The sequence below is a fragment of the Canis lupus genome, chromosome 19 (assembly GCF_048164855.1).
Source record: "Canis lupus baileyi chromosome 19, mCanLup2.hap1, whole genome shotgun sequence".
Classification (NCBI taxonomy): domain Eukaryota; kingdom Metazoa; phylum Chordata; class Mammalia; order Carnivora; family Canidae; genus Canis; species Canis lupus.
This window is the reverse complement of record NC_132856.1, coordinates 660,422-673,791: the sequence shown is the minus strand read 5'-3', so window position 1 is coordinate 673,791 and position 13,370 is coordinate 660,422.

Here is a 13,370-nt window from a genome sequence, read left to right as displayed (position 1 = left end):
AGGGTTGTGCCCTGTCCTTAGCTCTCACAGGGAAGCATGCCTTGAAGCCAGCTGTCAACTAGCTGCATTCTTATGGCAGGGTGAAGGTAGCAGTATTCTGAGACAGGAGGTTCCCAGATTACCACTCTACTGCACCTGGAGATACCCTCCAGGTCTGCATTGTTAACTTGCGTCTCAGAGGCCTCTGGCAAACGTCTCTGGTGAAGACGTGCGAAACTCACTCTGCAGGCAGTGTGGAACTGTGAGGGACTGTGGTTGAGCTCAACTCTCAGAAGTAAGATGTTTTTGGACAAGGCGTTCAACTACCTACTCACGTATGGAACTTAGTATGTAGCACCAGTCTACCCCAGGAATTACTAGGAAATCGCTTGATTGAGCTTGGAGGCACTCGTCTTGTGTGCCGGGAGATTCCAGTTACCTCTCCCAACACTTGCGTCAAGCAGCGAGCCTAGGCCTTTTGGAAGCGAAAGGTAGCTGCAGGCAGGAGGTAGGGTTACAGGCCATAAGCTCAACTCTCAGAAGTGGGTATGCATGGGAGGCAGATGTATGCTACCCACTCGGACATGCGAGTGGGAACCTAGCTACACTCTGATGAAGAAGGACTTTGGAAATCGCTGTATTCAACTCAGATACACGTGGGTTCAGGCACAACGATTCCACATGCTTTTCTCACAACCTTTCCCTGCCACTAACATGAGGACGTTAGCAGCTCCTTCTACTGTCAAGCAGGATGCGGGAGGGTTGTGCCCTGTCCTTAGCTCTCACAGGGAAGCATGCCTTGAAGCCAGCTGTCAACTAGCTGCATTCTTATGGCAGGGTGAAGGTAGCAGTATTCTGAGACAGGAGGTTCCCAGATTACCACTCTACTGCACCTGGAGATACCCTCCAGGTCTGCATTGTTAACTTGCGTCTCAGAGGCCTCTGGGAAAAGTCTCTGGTGAAGACGTGGGAAACTCACTCTGCAGGCAGTGTGGAACTGTGAGGGACTGAGGGTGAGCTCAACTCTCAGAAGTAAGATGTTTTTGGACAAGGCGTTCAACTACCTACTCACGTATGGAACTTAGTATGTAGCACCAGTCTACCCCAGGAATTACTAGGAAATCGCTTGATTGAGCTTGGAGGCACTCGTCTTGTGTGCCGGGAGATTCCAGTTACCTCTCCCAACACTTGCGTCAAGCAGCGAGCCTAGGCCTTTTGGAAGCGAAAGGTAGCGGCAGGCAGGATGTAGGGTTACAGGCCATGAGCTCAACTCTCAGAAGTGTGTATGCATGGGAGGCAAATGTCTGCTACCCACTCGGACATGGGAGTTGGAACCTAGCTACACTCCTATTGAAGAAGGATGTTGGAAATCGCTGTATTCAACTCAGATACACGGGAGTTCAGGCCCAATGCTTACACATGCTTTTCCACAACCTATCCCAGCCACTAACATAAGGAGGTTAGCAGGTACGTCTACAGTCAGGCAGGATGCGGGAGGGTTCTGCCCTGTCCTCAGCTCTCACAGGGAAGCATGCCTAGAAGCCAGCTCTCAACTAGCTGCATTCTTATGACAGTGTGAAGGTAGCAGTATTCTGAGTAAGGAGGTTCCCAGATTGCCACTCTCTGGCACCTGGAGATACCGTCGAGGTCTGCATTGTTAACTTGCGTCTCAGAGGCCTCTGGCAAAAGTCTCTGGTGAAGACGTGGGAAACTCACTCTGCAGGCAGTGTGGAACTGTGAGGGACTGAGGGTGAGCTCAACTCTCAGCAGTAAGATGATTTTGGACAAGGCGTTCAACTACCTACTCACGTATGGAACTTAGTATGTAGCACAAGTCTACCCCATGAATTACTGGGAAATCGCTGGATTGAGCTTGGAGGCACTAGTCTTGTGTGCCGGCAGATTCCAGTTACCTCTCCCAACACTTCGGTGAAGAAGCAAGCCTAGGCCTTTTGGAAGCGAAAGGTAGCTGCAGGCAGGAGGTAGGGTTACAGGCCATAAGCTCAATTCTCAGAAGTGGGTATGCATGGGAGGCAGATGTCTGCTACCCACTCGGACATGCGAGTGGGAACCTAGCTACACTCTGATGAAGAAGGACTTTGGAAATCGCTGTATTCAACTCAGATACACGTGGGTTCAGGCACAACGATTCCACATGCTTTTCTCACAACCTTTCCCTGCCTCTAACATGAGGACGTTAGCAGCTCCTTCTACAGTCAAGCAGGATGCGGGAGGGTTGTGCCCTGTCCTTAGCTCTCTCAGGGAAGCATGCCTTGAAGCCAGCTGTCCACTAGCTGCATTCTTATGGCAGGGTGAAGGTAGCAGTATTCTGAGACAGGAGTTTCCCAGATTACCACTCTACTGCACCTGGAGATACCCTCCAGGTCTGCATTGTTAACTTGCGTCTCAGAAGCCTCTGGCAAACGTCTCTGGTGAAGACGTGCGAAACTCACTCTGCAGGCAGTGTGGGACTGTGAGGGACTGTGGGTGAGCTCAACTCTCAGAAGTAAGATGTTTTTGGACAAGGCGTTCAACTACCTACTCACGTATGGAACTTAGTATGTAGCACCAGTCTACCCCAGGAATTACTAGGAAATCGCTTGATTGAGTTGGAGGCACTCGTCTTGTGTGCCGGGAGATTCCAGTTACCTCTCCCAACACTTGCGTCAAGCAGCGAGCCTAGGCCTTTTGGAAGCGTAAGGTAGCGGCATGCACGATGTAGGGTTACAGGCCATGAGCTCAACTCTCAGAACTGTGTATGCATGGGAGGCAGATGTCTGCTACCCACTCGGACATGGGAGTTGGAACCTAGCTACACTCCTATTGAAGAAGGATGTTGGAAATCGCTGTATTCAACTCAGATACACGGGAGTTCAGGCCCAATGCTTACACATGCTTTTCCACAACCTATCCCAGCCACTAACATAAGGAGGTTAGCAGGTACGTCTACAGTCAGGCAGGATGCGGGAGGCTTCTGCCCTGTCCTCAGCTCTCACAGGGAAGCATGCCTAGAAGCCAGCTCTCAACTAGCTGCATTCTTATGACAGTGTGAAGGTAGCAGTATTCTGAGTAAGGAGGTTCCCAGATTACCACTCTACTGCACCTGGAGATACCGTCCAGGTCTGCATTGTTAACTTGCGTCTCAGAGGCCTCTGGCAAAAGTCTCTGGTGAAGACGTGGGAAACTCACTCTGCAGGCAGTGTGGAACTGTGAGGGACTGAGGGTGAGCTCAACTCTCAGAAGTAAGATGATTTTGGACAAGGCGTTCAGCTACCTTCTCACATATGGAACTTAGTATGTAGCACCAGTCTACCCCAGGAATTACTGGGAAATCGCTGGATTGAGCTTGGAGGCACTCGTCTTGTGTGCCGGGAGATTCCAGTTACCTCTCCCAACACTTGCGTCAAGCAGCGAGCCTAGGCCTTTTGGAAAAGAAAGGTAGCTGCAGGCAGGAGGTAGGGTTACAGGCCATAAGCTCAACTCTCAGAAGTGGGTATGCATGGGAGGCAGATGTATGCTACCCACTCGGACATGCGAGTGGGAACCTAGCTACACTCTGATGAAGAAGGACTTTGGAAATCGCTGTATTCAACTCAGATACACGTGGGTTCAGGCACAACGATTCCACATGCTTTTCTCAGAACCTTTCCCTGCCACTAACATGAGGACGTTAGCAGCTCCTTCTACTGTCAAGCAGGATGCGGGAGGGTTGTGCCCTGTCCTTAGCTCTCACAGGGAAGCATGCCTTGAAGCCAGCTGTCAACTAGCTGCATTCTTATGGCAGGGTGAAGGTAGCAGTATTCTGAGACAGGAGGTTCCCAGATTACCACTCTACTGCACCTGGAGATACCCTCCAGGTCTGCATTGTTAACTTGCGTCTCAGAGGCCTCTGGCAAAAGTCTCTGGTGAAGACGTGGGAAACTCACTCTGCAGGCAGTGTGGAACTGTGAGGGACTGAGGGTGAGCTCAACTCTCAGAAGTAAGATGTTTTTGGACAAGGCGTTCAACTACCTACTCACGTATGGAACTTAGTATGTAGCACCAGTCTCCCCCAGGAATTACTAGGAAATCGCTTGATTGAGCTTGGAGGCACTCGTCTTGTGTGCCGGGAGATTCCAGTTACCTCTCCCAACACTTGCGTCAAGCAGCGAGCCTAGGCCTTTTGGAAGCGAAAGGTAGCGGCAGGCAGGATGTAGGGTTACAGGCCATGAGCTCAACTCTCAGAAGTGTGTATGCATGGGAGGCAGATGTCTGCTACCCACTCAGACATGGGAGTTGGAACCTAGCTACACTCCTATTGAAGAAGGATGTTGGAAATCGCTGTATTCAACTCAGATACACGGGAGTTCAGGCCCAATGCTTACACATGCTTTTCCACAACCTATCCCAGCCACTAACATATGGAAGTTAGCAGGTACGTCTACAGTCAGGCAGGATGCGGGAGGGTTCTGCCCTGTCCTCAGCTCTCACAGGGAAGCATGCCTAGAAGCCAGCTGTCAACTAGCTGCATTCTTATGACAGTGTGAAGGTAGCAGTATTCTGAGTAAGGAGGTTCCCAGATTGCCACTCTCCGGCACCTGTAGATACCGTCCAGGTCTGCATTGTTAACTTGCGTCTCAGAGGCCTCTGGCAAAAGTCTCTGGTGAAGACCTGGGAAACTCACTCTGCAGGCAGTGTGGAACTGTGAGGGACTGAGGGTGAGCTCAACCCTCAGCAGTAAGATGATTTTGGACAAGGCGTTCAGCTACCTTCTCACATATGGAACTTAGTATGTAGCACCAGTCTACCCCATGAATTACTAGGAAATCGCTGGATTGAGCTTGGAGGCACTACTCTTGTGTGCCGGGAGATTCCAGTTACCTCTCCCAACACTTCGGTGAAGAAGCGAGCCTAGGCCTTTTGGAAGCGAAAGGTAGCTGCAGGCAGGATGTAGGGTTACAGGCCATAAGCTCAACTCTCAGAAGTGGGTATGCATGGGAAGCAGATGTATGCTACCCACTCGTACATGCGAGTGGGAACCTAGCTACACTCTGATGAAGAAGGACTTTGGAAATCGCTGTATTCAACTCAGATACACGTGGGTTCAGGCACAACGATTCCACATGCTTTTCTCACAACATTTCCCTGCCACTAACATGAGGACGTTAGCAGCTCCTTCTACAGTCAAGCAGGATGCGGGAGGGTTGTGCCCTGTCCTTAGCTCTCACAGGGAAGCATGCCTTGAAGCCAGCTGTCAACTAGCTGCATTCTTATGGCAGGGTGAAGGTAGCAGTATTCTGAGACAGGAGGTTCCCAGATTACCACTCTACTGCACCTGGAGATACCCTCCAGGTCTGCATTGTTAACTTGAGTCTCAGAGGCCTCTGGCAAACGTCTCTGGTGAAGACGTGCGAAACTCACTCTGCAGGCAGTGTGGAACTGTGAGGGACTGAGGGTGAGCTCAACTCTCAGAAGTAAGATGATTTTGGACAAGGCGTTCAGCTACCTTCTCACATATGGAACTTAGTATGTAGCACCAGTCTACCCCAGGAATTACTGGGAAATCGCTGGATTGAGCTTGGAGGCACTAGTCTTGTGTACCGGGAGATTCCAGTTACCTCTCCCAACACTTGCGTCAAGCAGCGAGCCTAGGCCTTTTGGAAGCGAAAGGTAGCGGCAGGCAGGATGTAGGGTTACAGGCCATGAGCTCAACTCTCAGAAGTGTGTATGCATGGGAGGCAAATGTGTGCTACCCACTCGGACATGGGAGTTGGAACCTAGCTACACTCCTATTGAAGAAGGATGTTGGAAATCGCTGTATTCAACTCAGATGCACGGGAGTTCAGGCCCAATGCTTACACATACTTTTCCCACAACCAATCGAGCCACTAACATAAGGAGGTTAGCAGGTACGTCTACAGTCAGGCAGGATGCGGGAGGCTTCTGCCCTGTCCTCAGCTCTCACAGGGAAGCATGCCTAGAAGCCAGCTCTCAACTAGCTGCATTCTTATGGCAGGGTGAAGGTAGCAGTATTCTGAGACAGGAGGTTCCCAGATTACCACTCTCCGGCACCTGGAGATACCGTCCAGGTCTGCATTGTTAACTTGCGTCTCAGAGGCCTCTGGCAAAAGTCTCTGGTGAAGACGTGGGAAACTCACTCTGCAGGCAGTGTGGAACTGTGAGGGACTGAGGGTGAGCTCAACTCTAAGCAGTAAGATGATTTTGGACAAGGCGTTCAGCTACCTTCTCACATATGGAACTTAGTATGTAGCACCAGTCTACCCCAGGAATTACTGGGAAATCGCTGGATTGAGCTTGGAGGCACTAGTCTTGTGTGCCGGGAGATTCCAGTTACCTCTCCCAACACTTCGGTGAAGCAGCGAGCCTAGGCCTTTTGGAAGCGAAAGGTAGCTGCAGGCTGGAGGTAGGGTTACAGGCCATAAGCTCAATTCTCAGAAGTGGGTATGCATGGGAGGCAGATGTCTGCTACCCACTCGGACATGCGAGTGGGAACCTAGCTACACTCTGATGAAGAAGGACTTTGGAAATCGCTGTATTCAACTCAGATACACGTGGGTTCAGGCACAACGATTCCACATGCTTTTCTCACAACCTTTCCCTGCCACTAACATGAGGACGTTAGCAGCTCCTTCTACAGTCAAGCAGGATGCGGGAGGGTTGTGCCCTGTCCTTAGCTCTCACAGGGAAGCATGCCTTGAAGCCAGCTGTCAACTAGCTGCATTCTTATGGCAGGGTGAAGGTAGCAGTATTCTGAGACAGGAGGTTCCCAGATTACCACTCTACTGCACCTGGAGATACCCTCCAGGTCTGGATTGTTAACTTGCATCTCAGAGGCCTCTGGCAAACGTCTCTGGTGAAGACGTGCGAAACTCACTCTGCAGGCAGTGTGGAACTGTGAGGGACTGTGGGTGAGCTCAACTCTCAGAAGTAAGATGTTTTTGGACAAGGCGTTCAGCTACCTACTCACGTATGGAACTTAGTATGTAGCACAAGTCTACCCAGGAATTACTGGGAAATCGCTTGATTGAGCTTGGAGGCACTCGTCTTGTGTGCCGGGAGATTCCAGTTACCTCTCCCAACACTTGCGTCAAGCAGCGAGCCTAGGCCTTTTGGAAGCAAAAGGTAGCTGCAGGCAGGAGGTAGGGTTACAAGCCATAAGCTCAACTCTCAGAAGTGGGTATGCATGGGAGGGAGATGTATGCTACCCACTCGGACATGCGAGTGGGAACCTAGCTACACTCTGATGAAGAAGGACTTTGGAAATCGCTGTATTCAACTCAGATACACGTGGGTTTAGGCACAACGATTCCACATGCTTTTCTCACAACCTTTCCCTGCCACTAACATGAGGACGTTAGCAGCTCCTTCTACTGTCAAGCAGGATGCGGGAGGGTTGTGCCCTGTCCTTAGCTCTCACAGGGAAGCATGCCTTGAAGCCAGCTGTCAACTAGCTGCATTCTTATGGCAGGGTGAAGGTAGCAGTATTCTGAGACAGGAGGTTCCCAGATTACCACTCTACTGCACCTGGAGATACCCTCCAGGTCTGCATTGTTAACTTGCGTCTCAGAGGCCTCTGGCAAAAGTCTCTGGTGAAGACGTGGGAAACTCACTCTGCAGGCAGTATGGAACTGTGAGGGACACAGGGTGAGCTCAACACTCAGAAGTAAGATGTTTTTGGACAAGGCGTTCAACTACCTACTCACGTATGGAACTTAGTATGTAGCACCAGTCTACCCCAGGAATTACTAGGAAATCGCTTGATTGAGCTTGGAGGCACTCGTCTTGTGTGCCGGGAGATTCCAGTTACCTCTCCCAACACTTGCGTCAAGCAGCGAGCCTAGGCCTTTTAGAAGCGAAAGGTAGCTGCAGGCAGGAGGTAGGGTTACAGGCCATAAGCTCAACTCTCAGAAGTGGGTATGCATGGGAGGGAGATGTATGCTACCCACTCGGACATGCGAGTGGGAACCTAGCTACACTCTGATGAAGAAGGACTTTGGAAATCGCTGTATTCAACTCAGATACACGTGGGTTCAGGCACAACGATTCCACATGCTTTTCTCACAACCTCTCCCTGCCACTAACATGAGGACGTTAGCAGCTCCTTCTACTGTCAAGCAGGATGCGGGAGGGTTGTGCCCTGTCCTTAGCTCTCACAGGGAAGCATGCCTTGAAGCCAGCTGTCAACTAGCTGCATTCTTATGGCAGGGTGAAGGTAGCAGTATTCTGAGACAGGAGGTTCCCAGATTACCACTCTACTGCACCTGGAGATACCCTCCAGGTCTGCATTGTTAACTTGCGTCTCAGAGGCCTCTGGCAAAAGTCTCTGGTGAAGACGTGGGAAACTCACTCTGCAGGCAGTGTGGAACTGTGAGGGACTGAGGGTGAGCTCAACTCTCAGAAGTAAGATGTTTTTGGACAAGGCGTTCAACTACCTACTCACGTATGGAACTTAGTATGTAGCACCAGTCTACCCCAGGAATTACTAGGAAATCGCTTGATTGAGCTTGGAGGCACTCGTCTTGTGTGCCGGGAGATTCCAGTTACCTCTCCCAACACTTGCGTCAAGCAGCGAGCCTAGGCCTTTTGGAAGCGAAAGGTAGCGGCAGGCAGGATGTAGGGTTACAGGCCATGAGCTCAACTCTCAGAAGTGTGTATGCATGGGAGGCAAATGTCTGCTACCCACTCGGACATGGCAGTTGGAACCTAGCTACACTCCTATTGAAGAAGGATGTTGGAAATCGCTGTATTCAACTCAGATACACGGGAGTTCAGGCCCAATGCTTACACATGCTTTTCCCACAACCAATCCCAGCCACTAACATAAGGAGGTTAGCAGGTACGTCTACAGTCAGGCAGGATGCGGGAGGCTTCTGCCCTGTCCTCAGCTCTCACAGGGAAGCATGCCTAGAAGCCAGCTCTCAACTAGCTGCATTTTTATGACAGTGTGAAGGTAGCAGTATTCTGAGTAAGGAGGTTCCCAGATTACCACTCTACTGCACCTGGAGATACCGTCCAGGTCTGCATTGTTAACTTGCGTCTCAGAGGCCTCTGGCAAAAGTCTCTGGTGAAGACGTGGGAAACTCACTCTGCAGGCAGTGTGGAACTGTGAGGGAATGAGGGTGAGCTCAACTCTCAGAAGTAAGATGATTTTGGACAAGGCGTTCAGCTACCTTCTCACATATGGAACTTAGTATGTAGCACAGGTCTACCCCAGGAATTACTGGGAAATCGCTGGATTGAGCTTGGAGGCACTAGTCTTGTGTGCCGGGAGATTCCAGTTACCACTCCCAACACTTCGGTGAAGCAGCGAGCCTAGGCCTTTTGGAAGCGAAAGGTAGCTGCAGGCTGGAGGTAGGGTTACAGGCCATAAGCTCAATTCTCAGAAGTGGGTATGCATGGGAGGCAGATGTCTGCTACCCACTCGGACATGCGAGTGGGAACCTAGCTACACTCTGATGAAGAAGGACTTTGGAAATCGCTGTATTCAACTCAGATACACGTGGGTTCAGGCACAACGATTCCACATGCTTTTCTCACAACCTTTCCCTGCCACTAACATGAGGACGTTAGCAGCTCCTTCTACAGTCAAGCAGGATGCGGGAGGGTTGTGCCCTGTCCTTAGCTCTCACAGGGAAGCATGCCTTGAAGCCAGCTGTCAACTAGCTGCATTCTTATGGCAGGGTGAAGGTAGCAGTATTCTGAGACAGGAGGTTCCCAGATTACCACTCTACTGCACCTGGAGATACCCTCCAGGTCTGCATTGTTAACTTGCGTCTCAGAGGCCTCTGGCAAACGTCTCTGGTGAAGACGTGCGAAACTCACTCTGCAGGCAGTGTGGAACTGTGAGGGACTGTGGGTGAGCTCAACTCTCAGAAGTAAGATGTTTTTGGACAAGGCGTTCAACTACCTACTCACGTATGGAACTTAGTATGTAGCACCAGTCTACCCAGGAATTACTAGGAAATCGCTTGATTGAGCTTGGAGGCACTGGTCTTGTGTGCCGGGAGATTCCAGTTACCTCTCCCAACACTTGCGTCAAGCAGCGAGCCTAGGCCTTTTGGAAGCGAAAGGTAGCTGCAGGCAGGAGGTAGGGTTACAGGCCATAAGCTCAACTCTCAGAAGTGGGTATGCATGGGAGGGAGATGTATGCTACCCACTCGGACATGGGAGTTGGAACCTAGCTACACTCTGATGAAGAAGGACTTTGGAAATCGCTGTATTCAACTCAGATACACGTGGGTTCAGGCACAACGATTCCACATGCTTTTCTCACAACCTTTCCCTGCCACTAACATGAGGACGTTAGCAGCTCCTTCTACTGTCAAGCAGGATGCGGGAGGGTTGTGCCCTGTCCTTAGCTCTCACAGGGAAGCATGCCTTGAAGCCAGCTGTCAACTAGCTGCATTCTTATGGCAGGGTGAAGGTAGCAGTATTCTGAGACAGGAGGTTCCCAGATTACCACTCTACTGCACCTGGAGATACCCTCCAGGTCTGCATTGTTAACTTGCGTCTCAGAGGCCTCTGGCAAAAGTCTCTGGTGAAGACGTGGGAAACTCACTCTGCAGGCAGTATGGAACTGTGAGGGACAGAGGGTGAGCTCAACTCTCAGAAGTAAGATGTTTTTGGACAAGGCGTTCAACTACCTACTCACGTATGGAACTTAGTATGTAGCACCAGTCTACCCCAGGAATTACTAGGAAATCGCTTGATTGAGCTTGGAGGCACTCGTCTTGTGTGCCGGGAGATTCCAGTTACCTCTCCCAACACTTGCGTCAAGCAGCGAGCCTAGGCCTTTTGGAAGCGAAAGGTAGCGGCAGGCAGGATGTAGGGTTACAGGCCATGAGCTCAACTCTCAGAAGTGTGTATGCATGGGAGGCAAATGTCTGCTACCCACTCGGACATGGGAGTTGGAACCTAGCTACACTCCTATTGAAGAAGGATGTTGGAAATCGCTGTATTCAACTCAGATACACGGGAGTTCAGGCCCAATGCTTACACATGCTTTTCCCACAACCAATCCCAGCCACTAACATAAGGAGGTTAGCAGGTACGTCTACAGTCAGGCAGGATGCGGGAGGCTTCTGCCCTGTCCTCAGCTCTCACAGGGAAGCATGCCTAGAAGCCAGCTCTCAACTAGCTGCATTCTTATGACAGTGTGAAGGTAGCAGTATTCTGAGTAAGGAGGTTCCCAGATTACCACTCTACTGCACCTGGAGATACCGTCCAGGTCTGCATTGTTAACTTGCGTCTCAGAGGCCTCTGGCAAAAGTCTCTGGTGAAGACGTGGGAAACTCACTCTGCAGGCAGTGTGGAACTGTGAGGGACTGAGGGTGAGCTCAACTCTAAGCAGTAAGATGATTTTGGACAAGGCGTTCAGCTACCTTCTCACATATGGAACTTAGTATGTAGCACCAGTCTACCCCAGGAATTACTGGGAAATCGCTGGATTGAGCTTGGAGGCACTAGTCTTGTGTGCCGGGAGATTCCAGTTACCTCTCCCAACACTTCGGTGAAGCAGCGAGCCTAGGCCTTTTGGAAGCGAAAGGTAGCTGCAGGCTGGAGGTAGGGTTACAGGCCATAAGCTCAATTCTCAGAAGTGGGTATGCATGGGAGGCAGATGTCTGCTACCCACTCGGACATGCGAGTGGGAACCTAGCTACACTCTGATGAAGAAGGACTTTGGAAATCGCTGTATTCAACTCAGATACACGTGGGTTCAGGCACAACGATTCCACATGCTTTTCTCACAACCTTTCCCTGCCACTAACATGAGGACGTTAGCAGCTCCATCTACAGTCAAGCAGGATGCGGGAGGGTTGTGCCCTGTCCTTAGCTCTCACAGGGAAGCATGCCTTGAAGCCAGCTGTCAACTAGCTGCATTCTTATGGCAGGGTGAAGGTAGCAGTATTCTGAGACAGGAGGTTCCCAGATTACCACTCTACTGCACCTGGAGATACCCTCCAGGTCTGCATTGTTAACTTGCGTCTCAGAGGCCTCTGGCAAAAGTCTCTGGTGAAGACGTGGGAAACTCACTCTGCAGGCAGTATGGAACTGTGAGGGACAGAGGGTGAGCTCAACTCTCAGAAGTAAGATGTTTTTGGACAAGGCGTTCAACTACCTACTCACGTATGGAACTTAGTATGTAGCACCAGTCTACCCCAGGAATTACTAGGAAATCGCTTGATTGAGCTTGGAGGCACTCGTCTTGTGTGCCGGGAGATTCCAGTTACCTCTCCCAACACTTGCGTCAAGCAGCGAGCCTAGGCCTTTTGGAAGCGAAAGGTAGCGGCAGGCAGGATGTAGGGTTACAGGCCATGAGCTCAACTCTCAGAAGTGTGTATGCATGGGAGGCAAATGTCTGCTACCCACTCGGACATGGCAGTTGGAACCTAGCTACACTCCTATTGAAGAAGGATGTTGGAAATCGCTGTATTCAACTCAGATACACGGGAGTTCAGGCCCAATGCTTACACATGCTTTTCCCACAACCAATCCCAGCCACTAACATAAGGAGGTTAGCAGGTACGTCTACAGTCAGGCAGGATGCGGGAGGCTTCTGCCCTGTCCTCAGCTCTCACAGGGAAGCATGCCTAGAAGCCAGCTCTCAACTAGCTGCATTCTTATGACAGTGTGAAGGTAGCAGTATTCTGAGTAAGGAGGTTCCCAGATTACCACTCTACTGCACCTGGAGATACCGTCCAGGTCTGCATTGTTAACTTGCGTCTCAGAGGCCTCTGGCAAAAGTCTCTGGTGAAGACGTGGGAAACTCACTCTGCAGGCAGTGTGGAACTGTGAGGGACTGAGGGTGAGCTCAACTCTAAGCAGTAAGATGATTTTGGACAAGGCGTTCAGCTACCTTCTCACATATGGAACTTAGTATGTAGCACCAGTCTACCCCAGGAATTACTGGGAAATCGCTGGATTGAGCTTGGAGGCACTAGTCTTGTGTGCCGGGAGATTCCAGTTACCTCTCCCAACACTTCGGTGAAGCAGCGAGCCTAGGCCTTTTGGAAGCGAAAGGTAGCTGCAGGCTGGAGGTAGGGTTACAGGCCATAAGCTCAATTCTCAGAAGTGGGTATGCATGGGAGGCAGATGTCTGCTACCCACTCGGACATGCGAGTGGGAACCTAGCTACACTCTGATGAAGAAGGACTTTGGAAATCGCTGTATTCAACTCAGATACACGTGGGTTCAGGCACAACGATTCCACATGCTTTTCTCACAACCTTTCCCTGCCACTAACATGAGGACGTTAGCAGCTCCATCTACAGTCAAGCAGGATGCGGGAGGGTTGTGCCCTGTCCTTAGCTCTCACAGGGAAGCATGCCTTGAAGCCAGCTGTCAACTAGCTGCATTCTTATGGCAGGGTGAAGGTAGCAGTATTCTGAGAC